Source organism: Coptis chinensis, chromosome 9 (assembly GCF_015680905.1).
Source record: "Coptis chinensis isolate HL-2020 chromosome 9, ASM1568090v1, whole genome shotgun sequence".
In the NCBI taxonomy this organism is placed as follows: Eukaryota; Viridiplantae; Streptophyta; class Magnoliopsida; order Ranunculales; family Ranunculaceae; genus Coptis; species Coptis chinensis.
This window is the reverse complement of record NC_141464.1, coordinates 37,541,913-37,558,326: the sequence shown is the minus strand read 5'-3', so window position 1 is coordinate 37,558,326 and position 16,414 is coordinate 37,541,913. Positions and strand designations below refer to the sequence as shown.

At 36.3% G+C, this 16,414-nt stretch overlaps 1 long non-coding RNA gene across 2 annotated transcripts; it reads left to right on the top strand.

Annotated features, from left to right (window-relative positions):
- The first annotated feature begins 99 nt into the window (after positions 1-99).
- LOC147475846 (uncharacterized) lies at positions 100-1,978 on the top strand. 2 transcript variants are annotated; one of them, XR_015208461.1, is made up of 3 exons: positions 100-341; positions 1,547-1,671; positions 1,742-1,978. It is a non-coding gene; the product is annotated as an uncharacterized LOC147475846 (long non-coding RNA). The 2 variants fall into 2 exon arrangements; XR_015208462.1 differs by lacking the exon at positions 100-341 and adding an exon at positions 894-1,423.
- The last annotated feature ends 14,436 nt before the right edge of the window (positions 1,979-16,414 follow it).

Here is a 16,414-nt window from a genome sequence, read left to right as displayed (position 1 = left end):
AGTACGTAACTATAAAAATCATCCTGAGATTATCAGATCTAATTCTGATAAAAATCGTAAAATTTTGAAATTTCAGAAACCAAAAAACCAAAAAACGCAAATTCAATATTATGGTATAGCCAAAACTCGATTTCCCCACTCCTCACAAATCGCGATTTGACTCTATTACTGCCTTTCTTCGCAGTACTCAATCAAATACTAATCAAACACAGGAAATGTACGTGCTCCCAACTCAATATACGTGTTTTTCTACCTAGATCACTGAAGAATTTGGTGGAAATTGTGACTTTGATGTGGATGATGCAGTCCAAAAGTTATAGAAGATGTGTGTTGTTGCTCGGGTAAGCTTTTCATATATATTATTTTCTATTACTTTTACCTAAATTTTCTGAAATTGTCAGTTGATATCGTTATACTTAGCTTAGAAAATGGAAAGATAATACGTTGGATCCCAACATCTCTTACACATAAAAAAGTAACTAAAAAGAGGGAAAGGAATTGGAGCAGCAGCCATTTCGCTATATGCATCTACTTTACAGACTGGTTGACATTGTTACCTTATTATATGTGGAAACCATTGAACCAAATATTTAACAGCAGGGACTGAATGTTTACAACGGAGTGAACGGACTGATAATGAGTTATTAAGTCATGATTCATGAATGATTTACACAATATTTTATTAAAAGAAGTCATGAATGATATACACAAACAATGACTATTAAGTATTAATTTTTCACACTGATAACGTTATGGTGTTTACTAAGTTGAAAATCACCCATATATATAATACAACACAACAAGGTAGAATTATGATCTAGTTAATTCAGTTAATAATAGCATCTAATTTACATCACATATTAGGAATTCTAAATAATTTAAATCCATCTCTCTCCTAACTTTTCTTGTCATATGTACTTCATTCAGTTGATTTTCAAAATGTACTTGACTTTCTTACAGTGTTCCAATAAAACACTCAGTATTATTTGTCTTAATTTAGCACAGTAGTTGTATGAATCAAATGCACTGTTCTTGTCCCAATAGGCAATAGGTGACCTCAAATTGAGATGAGTTGGCCATGTACAACATAGACAGCCAATTACCCCAAATAAAAGAAGTTTGCAAGTTCAGCTTCATAAGATTACCATGTTTATTGATCAAAAGAAAGATAGAGCCAGAAGTAGATCAGAGATAACAAGGATTTTGGTTGGTTAGGCAGCTTTCGGCAAACTTTAATTATGAAACTATGGTAGCGGACACAATTGGGGGAAGAAAATTCAGCCAATCCGAGATATATCTAGGACAAGGCAAAACAGAAAAGAAGACTCTGATAGTTGTACATAGAAGAGTAGACATTATCAAGTGAAAGATAGATGCATTTCAGCATGTATACTCAAAACATAGTCAAAAGAAAACCTGTGAAGTGAGAAACTTTACGCATTTTCAAATTTTATATCCATATAACTCTAGTTTGTCTGTTAAGAGTGTTAGTTGAACATTTGGCTGCTTGATTTCCTTATTTCTAATTCACTAATCTTTCACTTAGGATTCTATTGGGAGATGCTACTGCCAGAGTTTGAAGCGTGCTAATGAGACCATTGGCACCACCACTGATGAACTAGTGCTGAAGGCAGCACAGGGTACTATGAGTACTTGATGCCATCCTTAAAGGTAACAAACTTGTTTTCTATGTTTGTACTCGAGCATTTTGGAGTAATTTAACTGTTAAGGGTATCTACAGGTCGTACGCTGCATCTTCCAGCTCGTCAAGCAGAGAGATAATAGGCTTTCCATCATGCAGAGTTATATAATTTTTGGAATGAATTTTTAGTCTCTGAAGCATCAAGAAGCTATCGCGTGTGTATAACCTTGGAACGAGACCTTGTGGCAGAAATGATTTGTATTGGTGTTACATGCACCACAAATGTTATTGAACGTATTGCTAGAAAGCCGAAATAAAATATGTTAAAATTGTCTATTTTATTTTCTTTCAAACAGAAAGCAATGCAAGTAAGCAACATTGTCACTGAGAATGAATTGATTAAGTAAACACCCTAGTTTATTTCTCATCATCAGTTCAAACAGAGATGAAGTTACATTGAACTCTTTAAGAAAGGAGTGAACCTCGGAAACATCCTTTTAAACTTTCAGTGATAATGAATTACATTGAATTCTTTAAGAAAGAACCTCCCAGAACTCCTTTCAGTGTACTCTGAAATCCGTCTTTCTTCTCAAAACAGTACACAGGGGCTTGCCACTTTTCATCTTCAAGCACCGCTCCCACCTCAAATGTCATCACATCTGCAGCTCTCCCTGTAGAGATTAAAATGTAGGATTAGGTGTAATAAACTTGGACAAATTCATTACATGCAACTCTATATAGAATATTATAAAATACCTGTATAGAAGAGCCAGTGAACAGGCCTCTTAGTAACAACGTCTTCATAATACTTCATAATACCAAATGAAGTCAACCTTCTCCCAGACATTGCAGAGGAAGCCATTAACATATTTCTATCCAAGATAGGTTGCACCGTCGAGCTAGTTGGGACGAAGGATGCCTACCTCTAGTTAGGCAGACCTGCATTCCTTGAGTCGTCCTCTGAAAAGTGATATGAAAATAATATATATGAAAAGCTTACTCGAGCAACAACACCCATCTTCTCTAACTTTTGGACTGCATCATCCACATCAAAGTCAGAGTTTCCACCAAATTCTTCAGTGATCAGCCATACGTGCTCCCAACCCAATATACGTGTTTTTCTACCTAGATTAATTGATAAGATAGTAGGAGCATGTACATTTCCTGTGTTTGATTGGTATGTGATTGGGTACTGTTTCGACAAAATATGATAAAAACACTAAGTGGTGACGAAAGAGATGAATAACTTAGAAAAGTAGCGAGAAAAGTGATGATGATTAAGTGAATGACGAGATTGTACATTTCGGTTGCCTACGTACCGAAATTATCGATGAGATTAAGTCTCAAGAACGTAATTCTGTATGAAAAATAGTTTGATATTTATATAGGTAGAGTAGAGACTTCTTGTAGCTTAAGTAATTGTAATTGAATATAACTCTCAACTGATAATTATCTCTTTGATAATAAACGAATCTAGACATAAATTAATGTACATTAGTGGCAAACCATGTGGCTAAGGTTCAGCCTTAGACACATGAGTTAATGGGCATATACATTGATCCATGATATTGTAAATTGGGCTTTAGCCCTGTCGATTAAACGTATAAAGTAGAGACCCCTACTAATGGACGTTTACAACATAGGTGGGGGTCGAAACACCGCCCCCTCTTTGGCATATGAACGAAGTTCGTATGACAAAGAAGAGAAAAAAAATGAGTTAAGAAAAACGAGAGCATGTAAAAACGGAAATTTATGCGTTTGACACATAAATTCTGTAAATGCGCGTGAACGAAACGAAAATATTAAGGGAAACCAATATAAAATAAATGTAATATAATTTTTTGTAATTAATTTAATTTGAGTGAGATGCATAATTTAAGTTGGTGGCCTAGGGCAATTAGAGAAAAAGAATTGGCGAATAAGGGTGTTCTTAACCAACAAGGGCTTGGAATATGATAGTGAGTAAAGACAAATTTTGGCAAAAACATGTGGGGCCTAATAATGATTGGAATTGGTGTGGCTAAGAAATTAAACCGGTTTGGAAAAGATATAGAGCTAGTGTCCATACAAGTTGAACTTGAATAGTAAGTGCACATGACTAGAATATTGGACTAACACGTGATTCTACTAAGATATGAAGGGAGAGAAATTGGAAGTAGAAAAAAAGTCACCTACTTAATACTGGACGGTTTGGTTGGGATAATAGATTTAGATAACAGGTAAAGCTACCTTAAATTGTTTTGGATAACTGGATAAGAATTGTTACGTCAAATATGAAATGTACGCTTTTCATAACTGGATAATAACTGGACAAATATGAACTGGACGTTTTCAGTAAGTATCGAAAAAGCTCAAGCTCAAGGAACATGCTTTGGAAGTCAAATGAAGTTGGACCAATGTTTGCATGGCATCATATGGGCAAGAGGATTCAACGACGAAGATCAAGCAAGTGCTGCCAGATACTGGACGAGCTAGGCCTCAAAAACCAATGGACCAGCTACGGATTTCAAACAATAACGAAAACAATATCGAAAAAGCTAGTCAGCGAGGCAGCATTGAAGCCAATCCTCAAGGCAATCTAAAAGTAAGTATCGAAAAAGCTATATATGTCCAAGTGTAATGCACATTGAAAGTCATGATGTTAGATTTTCTTCTCCTATTGTTTTGTACACGATACTGAGCTAATGAAACTTATAGGTGGGGTTGAGATATTTAATGCTGGGGCTAGACGAGGAGAACTATAGATCACTGACAAAGTCAAGCACATTGCAAACGAACGTGTGTCTAATTAGAGAAGAAATCGTTGAGATGACGAAAAAAAATTGAAAAAAGAAATGAGCGTAGAAAAAAGGTCCTTGCGCGCGAGCGAGAAAAATAAAAGAACCGTATTGTAAAGGAAAGAATGATAGAGAATGTCAGGGCTACTATTCGAAAAGCAATGGCTAAAAAAAGTGTTGTTCACTGTGGATGAGCTCAAAAAATACTATAAACGGTGTCAATGATTTTCGACAGTATGAAACATGTATATTACTATTTGTTATCAGTTATCTTAAAATTTTGGTTAAGTCTGAAAGATTGATGAAAAGATTTGTATTTTTGTCGTAGGTTGAAACGGAGGAATTACAAGCAAAAGATATTGACGAAAAATGTCGAGCAGAAAGATCGCAATGCCTTAGAAAAAAAATAAAGAAGCGGAAGAAAGGTTTTGCTCAGGGTGATCGCTCCGCAATGCCGTAGAAGAAATAAAGAAGCTAGAGAAAATTTCGCTCATAAAAACTGACGAAAAGTGTCTCTTAGAAATATCGGCCCAATGCCTTAGAAAAAATAATGGAGCTGACGGAAAGTTTCACTCGAAAAGTTCACTCAGAAATGTCGGCTTAATGCCTTAGAAAAAATAATAAAGCTGTCGAAAAGTTTAACTCGGAAAGTTTCGCTCAGAAAGTTCGGCTTAATGCTTTAGAAAAAATAATAAAGCTATCGGAAAGTTTAACTCAGAAAGTTTTGCTCAGAAAATTCGGCTTAATGCCTTAGAAAAAATAATGAAGCTGTCAAAAAATGTGGCTCAGAAAATTTCTCTTAGAAAGATCGACATAATGCCTTAGAAAAAAATAAAGAAGCTGGAGAAAGTTTTCGCACGGAGAAACGACAGTATTACGAGCAAAATATATTCACAAAGAGTCGACAGAGAAAAGCTTCGCACAGAAAGGTGTCAATTAATGTCGTAGAAGAATTAAAGAAGCTGACAGAAGTTTTGTTGAGAAAGATCGGTGCAATGCCTTAGAAAAAATAATAAATGCGGAAGATAGCTAACCGAAAGCGCTAAAGGCTTAATGCAGATTTCAAGAAAAAAACGAAGATTTAATCGAGTTTACCGTAGAAGAAAAACGAAGATTTCATTGAGAAAGATTTCGCACATAAAGGTGTCAATTAATGCCGTAGAAGAATTAAAGAAGCTGACAGAAATTTCGTTGAGAAAGATCGGCACAATGCCTTAGAAAAAATAATGAATGCGGAAGATAGTTAACCGAAAGCGCTAAGCGAAACAAATACAGATTTCGAAGAAGAAAACGAAGATTTAATCGAGCGACCGTAAGACAATCGACAGAGATAATTGATTAGGTAATTGTGTGAATGTAATACCATAGAGCTAAAACTTTTTTTGATGAAAAATAAAAATAAAGTACGAATTTGCTATTGAATATTATTGTTATGTCAGAGAACATACCTACTGACAGTGTTGTTGATTGACGGAATGGAATAGAACGAGATGCCTCCATATAGAGAAAAACGCCTCCAATGCTAACTTAACTTGGAAAAATTAGACTAAGCGAGCATAAAATCTGTCAAACTTAGACTGACGAAGCTAAACATGGTAACTTGGGCGGAAATTGTCGTAGCGATAGTAACGTACTAAGTGAGTGTAAAAACGTTCAAACTTAGACTGACGAAGCTAAATGTGGTAACTTCATCAGATTATGTCGTAGTGATAGTAACGAACTAAGCAAGCGCGAAAAGCCGTTCAAACTTAGATTGACGAATCTAAACGCGTGGTAACCGTTAGATTTTGTCGAAAGCGATAGTAACGAACTAAAAGCGAGTAAAAGCATTCAAACTTAGACTGACGAAGCTAAACGTGGTAACTTCGTCAGATTTTGTCATAGTGGTAGTAACGAACTAAGCGAGCGTAAAAAACGTTCAAACTTAGATTGACGGAGCTAAACGTGGTAACTTCGTCAGATTTTGTCGTAGTAATAGTAACGAACTAAGTGAGCGTAAAAACGTTCAAACTTAGATTGACGAAGCTAAATGTGGTAACTTCGTTATATTTTGTCGTAGCGATAGTAACGAACTAAGCGAGTGTAAAAACGTTCAAACTTAGACTGACGAAGCTAAATGTGGTAACTTCGTCAAATTTTGTCGTAGCGATAGTAGTAATCTAAGCAAGCATAAAAGCGTTCAAACTTAGACTGACGAAGCTAAACGTGGTAACTTCATCAGATTTTGTCATAACGATAGTAACGAACTAAGCGAGCATAAAAGCATTCAAACTTATACTGACGAAGCTAAACGTGGTAACTTCGTCAAATTTTGTCGTAGCGATAGTAGCGAACTAAGCCGGCCGTAAAACGTTCAAATTTAGACTGACGAAGCTAAACGTGGTAACTTCGTAAGATTTTGTCGTAGCGATAGTAACGAACTAAGAGAGCGTAAAAGCGTTCAAACTTAGATTGACGAAGCTAAATGTGGTAACTTCGTCAGATTTTGTTGTAGCGATAGTAACGAACTAAACGAGCGTAAAAACGTTCAAACGTAGATTGATGAAGCTAAACGTGGTAACCGCCGATTTTGTTGTAGCGATAGTAACTTAACTAAGCGGCGCGAAAAACGTTCAAACTTAGACTGACGAAGCTAAACGTGGTAACTTCGTCAGATTTTGTCGTAGCGATAGTAACGAACTAAGCGAGCGTAAAAACGTTCAAACTTAGATTGACGAAGCTAAATGTGGTAACTTCGTCAGATTTTGTCGTAGCGATAGTAACGAAATAAGCGAGCGTAAAAGCGTTCAAACGTAGATTGACGAAGCTAAACATGGTAACTTCGCCAGATTTTGTCGTAGTGATAGTAGCGAATTAAGCGAGCGAAAAATTGTTCAAACTTAGAATGATGAAGCTAAACGTGGTAACTTTGTCAGATTTTGTCGTAGTGATAATTAGGTTGCGATGGAAACATAATTATACCATTAGAACTGAAATGAAAGAAATAGAAGTTTTGTCTATTTTTTCTTTCAGCTTGTCTATTTTCTAAAGGATAGTACGGTGACAAGAAATTATGACTAATCTTAAAGTTAAAACAAAATTTTTAAATTTCTATGACGGCGTATTATTTGCCATTGTCAGAAATCAACGATGCTGGAATACCAACATGGCAAATAATGTCACGCCATAAGAAATTTTGAATGTCTAAAGCATGGATCTGGACTTCTGCTCACTTAGTAAAATAATTTGTTGCGACGAGCAAGAAACGAACATTGCAAGGGGCTGTCGGAAATAAATCAACAATATCAAGGCTTAATTTCACAAATGACCAAGGGTTATGGATTAGATGACTCTTCATCGCGGGAAGTTTGACCCATATCATTATGTTTTTGACAAGGCATACACTTCTCGGATAGACGCTTAACATCCTGTTGCATGTATGACCACCAATACCATTAGGTCATTGCTCTGTGAGTGAGACTTCGCCACCGGGAGTGGTGTTCACATAGTCCTGAATGAATTTTTTCGAGGCCTAGTAAATCGTTCGTTCTGCCCAAATAACGAAGGATAGAATTGAGACTTGTGCCTTTGTAATAGAATTTTTGGTCATCAAGAATTCCGGAGCATTGTCAGCTGCATGATCGTCGTCGGTAGCCACGGTAGATACCGAGACATTATCAGTGCCAAGCTCGTTGGGATCATGTGACAACATATATAAGTTGTTGATCTAGTGTTTTCTTGACAATGACGGCTTGATTTTCCACCGATAAGTATGCGATAGAATCAGGATACCTTACATCATAATGCAGATATTGCACAATACTAATAGATGCAAAATTTCATGCAATTCGTTGACTTAAGTCAAGAGAAACGACTATTCTATCATCACGAGCCGCATATTATCATTCAAAATGGCTAGCGACTAACTTAGAATTAATTATAACTTAGTCTCCCCCAGCTGAAGAGTTGTGTGCATATCGTAAATGATAGTATCGTACCTGGCCATATTATCTGAAGTGTCAAAACCCAAACGTAGAGACCTCTCAATTATGTCTTCATTTAGCTTCAAGATGACTAAACCAAGACCGGAGCCAGACTTATTGTGCGAACCATCGGTGTAAATCTAGCAATCAGCTGATACATCCAATAAGTATTTCAAGTCATCGCCCCCGGGAGATAATGACAATTAGGGATCAACGTTTTTCTAATCGAGTAATGCAGTTGACATAGGAATATCATCAATAAGAAAATCAGCCATTAGCGAAACCAAAGTTTGTCCCTGTTGAACTGTACGAGTGTCAGAGACAATGTTGTAAACGTTAAGGTAACTTTTTTATTCTGCGACTCGATCCGTGGACATTGCGAAAAAACTTGCGTAAGAGATATTCAGTATAAAATTTGACTATTCCTTCCTGGAAATAAGCTTAAGACGTCTGGCAGCATGAAACAAGGCCAATGCAATTTTCTCAATGCAAGACTGCCTCGATTTAGCTGATATAAGAGTCTTGCTAACAAAGAATATGAGACGACTATCGACACTATCAAACGGCAATGGACAAATATGAATTGGATATGTTTCATAAAAAGTAACCATTGCGAAGTCCGTATGTATTGTCTTGAACTTGTGGGTAACCATTGCGAACAGCGAGAATCTAATCACCACCACATAAATGATCCCACGCGCAACTATGTTGTTGGCGTGTGTTACGTTATGGTGTGACAGATACAACACCATTTTCGAGAACTCATGAATGACCGTACGTTGTGAACAACATGAATCTCATCCTCACCATGTAAACGATCCCACACGCTACAATGTCATTGGCGTGTGTTATGTTATGGTGTAATAGATTTCACATCATCTTCGAGAGGAATGGTTCATTTCAAATGACGTTTGTAGTAATTGTTTTGTTTTCGTACATACTTGAACTATCAAAGAAGTGCTTCGCGAGACATTGAACTTACATTATCCACAATAGACGATAGAGAATCGTCAGAGGCAATAACTTCATTTGAATAATTTGGTGCATCGGTGGAACGGACAGTAGGGTCACGTGCAACCTTTTATTGAAAAGGAGTAGGAAAGATTAGTTCGTTATCGCTAACTTGACCTTGAGCATCATGTTCGCGATGATCGCCGATAATTATATCGGGGAACTTGAGCTATTCTAGTATTCGTCATAATTTTTGCAGAACGTGATGGAGAGTGTTGAATAAGAACTGCAAACGGCGCCAATTATATTTCGACCAAATATGATCAAAACACTAAATGGTGATGAAAGAGATGAATAACATAGAAAAGTAGTGAGAAAAGTGATTGTGATTGAGTGAATGATGAGACTGTACCTTTCGGTTGCCTACATACCCAAATTATCAATGGGATCAAGTCTCAAGAATGTAGTTCTATATGAAAAATAGTTTGGTATTTATATAGGTAGAGTAGAGACTTCTTGTAGCTCAAGTAATTGTAATTGAATATAACTCTCAACTGATAATTATCTCTTTGATAAGAAACGAATCTGGACATAAATTAATGTACATTAGTGGCAAGCCATGTGGTTAAGGTTCAGCCTTAGACACATGAGTTAATGGGCCTGTACATTGATCCATGGTATTGCAAATTGGGCTTTAGCCCTGTCGAGTAAACGAATAAAGTGGAGACCCTTACTAATGGACGTTTGCCACATAGGTGGGGGTCAAAACAGTCTTAATGAAGCTTTTGAAAGGCAAGAATGGAGTCAAATTGTGATTTATGAGGAGTGGGAAATCGAAGTTTTGGCTATACCATAATGTTGGGGGCTAAAACCGGCGATTTTGGTGGGGTTTGGTCGTTGGTTGAGTCTTTGTCACTATAGCTCGTGGTAGTTAATCGTCAAGTGAGCTCTCTCTTGAGTGATGCAATTGGGTTTTAGTGATGGAATTCGCATTTTTTGGTTTTTTGGTTTATGAAATTTCAAATTTTCGTGATTTTTATCAGAATTAGATCTGATGATCTCAGGATGAGATCTGAGGGACCAGGAGGGGTGTGAGATAAGAGTGGCAAAATAAGGGTGTCACTATAGCCTAATATATATATATATAATATACGAGCATGTTCCATTTACCACACTTTTTATACCATAGTTTATACCATGCCCCACAACTTCACCTACAACGCAAATTATAATCTAGTTTTTTGTAGATGTGTTTAACTAACCATGAAGATCACCTTTATAAAATTTCAACTCATTTGATAGTGTTTAACTATGTCAAAAGATGATTGCAAAATTGAATAATCTGAGCAGTTAAAAAAAATTCAAAGTTGACAATGATTTTTAACTAGGTTAGAGATTTCCAAATGAGATTAATTTTTGTGTAGATGCTATCTATGATTAGTATATCATATCCACAAATTATTAGCCCTTAACTCATTTTGTAGGGGGGTGTGGTAAACTATGGTATAAAAAGTGTGGTAAACGGAACTTGCTCGAGATATATATATATATATATATATATATATATATATATATCAGGCTCGCTACGTCGACATACTAAATTGACATACGCATTCCAATAGCAGATTTTCACATTGAACTAAGGGCTGATTTTTGGTAGAGATGACTTACCTACTATGGATAGTATCTCCACAAAAAATCAGCTCAATTGGCCACAAAAAATCAGCTCAATTGGATGTTTCATAGTAGGTAAGTCATCTCTACCAAAAATCAGCCTTTAGTTCAATGTGAAAATCTGTTTTTGGAATGCGTATGTCAATTTAGTATGCCAATTTAGTATGTCGATGTAGCGAGCCCGTAGCTATATATATAAACCCTATATATATAACTACTTAAGTTAACTTTAAAATAAGTATCTAAGTAAAACTTCACCTACAAAATGAATTTAAACCTATTTTTTTGTGGATATGATATACTCAATATTAAGATCATCTCTACAAAATTTTAGCTCATTTGGAAACCTCTAACATTGGTAAAAAATGATTACAAAAATTCAAAATTTCTAGACCGTTAGATTTCTTTTTAAAGATGACAACAATTTTTATCTATGTTAGAGATTTCCAAATGAGATGAAATTTTGGGAAGATAATCATTATGGTGAGTGCTTCATAACCACAAAAAATTAGGTTTGAATTCATTTTGTAGGTGAAGTTTTACGTACGTACTTATTTTAAGTTAACTTAAGTAGCTACTTCTCTACAAAGTAGCTACTTAAGTTAACTTTAAAATAAATACCTAAGTAAAACTTCACCTACAAGATGAATTTAAACCTATTTTTGTGTGGATATGATATACTTAATATTAAGATCATTTCTACAAAATTTTAGTTCATTTGGAAGCCTCTAACATTGGCAAAAAACGATTACAAAAATTCAAAATTTCTAGACGGTTAGATTTATTTTTAAAGATGACAACAATTTTTATCTATGTTAGAGATTTCCAAATGAGATGAAATTTTGGGAAGATAATCATTGTAGTGAGTGCTTCATAACCACAAAAAATTAGGTTTAAATTCATTTTGTAGGTGAAGTTTTACGTACGTACTTATTTTAAGTTAACTTAAGTAGCTACTTTTTAGAGAAAGATTGTATACTTTAAAATAAGTACCTAAGTAAAAATTCACCTACAAAATGAATTTACACCTATTTTTTTGTGGATATGATATACTCAATATTAAGATCATCTCTACAAAATTTCAGCTCATTTGGAAACCTCTAACATTGGCAAAAACGCATTATAAAAATTCAAAATTTCTAGACCGCTAGATTTCTTTTTGGACTGTTAAATTCAAAATTATTTTTGGAGTAGAACTTGTCATATAAAGGGATGAGTAATTGGAATGATGGTAGTGAGATGATGATACTAATCCCAAATCTCAAATGAAACTGCCCCTTGTTTTGGTTTTCCATTTTAGACTGGTGTTGATTATTTTGTGCAACTCTAAGCATTTTGAGTTCTGACGGTTTTTTTTTTTGCTTGCACTAGGATTTTCTTCAACATCTTCTTGGGATAAATAACATGGGGGTGATTGTTTCATGATCAAAGATGGATGGAATGATGCCCTTGGACTATGACATGTTCTATAAGAGTGGGTATGGGTAATCTATGGGTAGGCAAAGGATTTATTAGGCTTCCTAAAAGATATGGGCTTATATTGTGGGAAATAAAAGAATATGCTAAGGCTCAAATGGGCTTCAATCGGGAACATATGATATTAGGTGGGCTTTTGAGGCTAAAAATAAAACGATAAAAGATGGCCTGTTCCATCGTCTCTCTAAGATTTCCACTATACTCTCCGTCTTTAAAATAAACAAAGTTGGGTAAAAAGTAGTATCTCTTTAATTGGTCGACATTGGTAGGATTTTTCATGTAGAATCTTCATAGTGAATGGACATTCACTGTTGGGTTTAAACTTTCTGGTTCATTGATTCCACTCTAGTCTGGATCCGCTTGCTCAGCTTTACTTGCCACAATCTGTCTCCATTGGTATCTAAGTCCCAGTGGAAAATCAATGCCCTCCTTCATATATCTCGGCTCTTAAGAATGTTGATCATAGATGAACTCCTCTTAGCATTCCGCTCTTTGATGTAGTTAGATTCGAGTCAGCTGACTTCTTTGATAGATAGCTCTCATGTCTTTGATGGATGCAAATGGATGCTGATGATGCAATATGGAGTTTGCCCTCTTCACGGTAGGGTAGCTGATTGGATGATTGGCTAAGTAGTCGTTGATTGATGGAATGCAGAATTTTCCCCTTATTCAGTAGGGTAGTTTATCAAATGATGTTGTGGAGCTTTGCCCTCTCCAACAAGGGTAAATGCATAATGTTGAATGCTGATGCTAATGCTGGTGATCTTAGACATTTGAAAAATCTTCTCAAACATAACTGCTAAACTTGCTTCCTTATCAATTTCTTTTTCTTAGTGAGTGATTCTTTCATCTTCGACCAATGGAAATCATATACCACCTTGAGATAATTTGGTTGTTGTGGCTCTCAACACTTCACTGAATTCATTCAATAACTCATTTAGGCTCCACACTCAGAGGGGATCACGGTTATACCAATCTGCACATATAATGTGGTTCATTTGTGGTGCTAAGGTTGATGGTCTTTGTCTCCATAATGACTAGTGTCTGTCAATCCTCAGATTGCTTATGACAAAGAATGGACTCAGTAGATTCATTGTCCATTTCTTCATCATTGTCGGGGGAGAGGGGATCATAATAGCCTGCACAAGTCATTCAATCATCTTGCACTAAGGCAAGTCGGTAATTCATATTCTGTGGGATTTTGAAAACTTTTTTTTTTTTATTTTTTTTTGAAATATTTGATTTTTTTTTTCATCAAATAAAAGAACAAAACAAACTAATTGAGAGTAGAAAACTTATCCAGGTCGAAAGCAAACGAACCGGGATCAAATATATGAGATACATTGATCCAGGAACCCCTCAACCAATGTTGCAGACTCCATGCATGAAAGTGATGAATTTCACGAATGATGCGGTATCTCCATGAGCAACATATCAAATTTCTTGATGCTCTGTGATTTTACGCCACACACCCTATGAAGTCACTTTCCATCCCGGGTTTAGTGCATGAATGCCATCAAAGACACATGAGTGCCTAGGACGTGCCCCCTAGCTTGAAAATAGTGGTGATGATCGAATGGCCATTTCATATGACCATGGTTGGTGGTGTTTCCCAACCCTCTATTGTCAACTTGCTCGGGTTTGATAAGAACTAGATCTTGAAGAGACAACATAGAGTAGTCTCGTTCACCAAATACCAATAAGGTCATTAGAAGAATAACCTGCTAGAATATTGCAATGGAAAATGACTTTGATTTTCTTGAGCTCGGCATCTGATCTTCCAAGTGTGAGGAAGATGTCAAGTCTTTGGGACTAGGAGTAAGACTCTCAAAATGCCTAACATTGGAATCCGGCTTAGCCATTATGAGTTGGTCTTCAGAGAAAAGTGCTGCGAAAGCATCACTATAGTCCTCTTTATTGTATTCTAGTGAAGTGATCTTGATAGCAGAAATGGAATCTTTTCTTCATAAAAATGGGAGGACAAAACATGTCAAAAGAGCTCGATACCATAATCTTTTGCATCATCTGTTAGGGAGATGTTTTGAGAATCCTGGTCACCCGGTTCTAACATAGACTTGGTAGACTTCTCAAGTACCACTTCTTGGACCTCTTGGTCTTCTAACAAACTTGACTCACAATCCTTCAACTATTGTAAAGAAGATGGTGAAGTATATACCTTTACTTTGGGCTTATCATACTCCTTATCTAGAACATACAATAAAGGTGGAGCCGGTAATGGTGTCTTCTTAGTTGGTGATTCAGCAAACAGAGGTGCCACTTTTTTATCCAATGATATGGCCTTGGCCTTGGGCCTTGCTTGTGTCTGTGCCTTGTAATCTTTAATTACATCTTGAAAACTGAACGGCTTGGAAAGAAAGCGACATGGCATTAACCTTGGATGCTTGCTCGAAAGTGGCGAATGAATGAGGTCGGACTTTTCTTGACTGGGTCTAATGTGTGAACTTCTCCATTATAGTACGGTAATGGATTCGTCACAACATTTGGAGTACCAAGATGTGATGTATCAATTCTCCCTGATTTGATCAAATCTTGTATCGCATGCTTGAGAGCTCCACACTTTTCTGTAGGATGTCCAATAGACTGATGGAAATCACAATGTTTAGAAGCATCATACCAATATGGTAGTGGATTTGGAGGAGGCCTTGGCTGCTTTAAAGTAAGCATGCCTTGTTGGACTAAAGCCTTAAGAATAACTTGTAATGGGTAGCCCAATTATGTGAACTGCCTCTGTTGCCTGGGAAAACCCCTGTCTTGCTGTCTTGGAGGGAAAATGACTTGATTGGAAGAAGGATTGAAACATGCACCGGATCCGGATCTCTGTGGCTGAGGACCGGACTTGTGTGGCTATGATGTGTGTGTCCTTATTGATAAGCACCCAAAAGTGTATTATGAAACCCCATTGAGACATATAAATTTGGTTCATTATGTGTTTAATAATTATGAAATAAATGTGTTTTCATACTTTTTGCGGTATTTGCAAGAAACATGGAAATATTGGTTAAACCGCAATAAAAGCACGAGGAACGGGCGATATATGAATTCTCCCAAATCCACGTTGAAGCATCAAACTTCCAAAGCTCCTACCTCTAACCAGGCCTCCGATCGCACAAGAAAGTCTCTCCGCATAATCGTATGCATTTAACTCTACGATAGGGAAGTTGTAAACCTGCCCAAAATACCGACTGCCGCCATGGACTACACATGGACCCACTATGTGGGGCTACAAGATTGGATGAGTCATCAATCATGGAGCATGTCAAGACAAAGATAACAAATTATTGGTGCAAAGTTGACACCTTGCATGTAATAAATTAGATTAGGTGTTAATAGTGAGAAAAAAGGCAAAGGTGTCACTTTGTTTTAATGTGGTAGATAAAATGAATCAATGTGGTTTGATAATTCACGGGAGGAAATGAGATTTCTCTCAAATGGAGAAGAAATTAGACAAAGGTGGGGGACACTCCATTTACTCCCTTGACTTATTTTCCACCCATGGCATTATTTTAGTTCCTTAGTGAAAATGAGAAGGAAGTTTTATTTTATTTGCAAAAAAGCTTGTAATAGTTTTAATGGAGGAACACTTGTTCTTCTAGTTCTTCGAGAAATATATAAGTGAGTTTGGTTGTGGATTCTCTCTCTCTCTCTCTCTCTTCTCTCTTTGAGTTTTAGTAGTTCATAAGTCCTTGTCCCAAGGATCATGAGCTAACTTCCCTTTTGGGGAGTTAATCCAACTCATGTGAGGGAAAAACATTGGTTGAGAGTTTGGTAGGTTTTAGGATAAACAACTAACACTACATCCTATCCCAAAAAATGATAGTTGGTGTAGTGTCTAGTTAGAAATCAAACAATGAGCTTAGAGATAAGTCATTGTTTGGTTTTCACTTGCTAGCATGTATAAGCTCTTAAGTGAG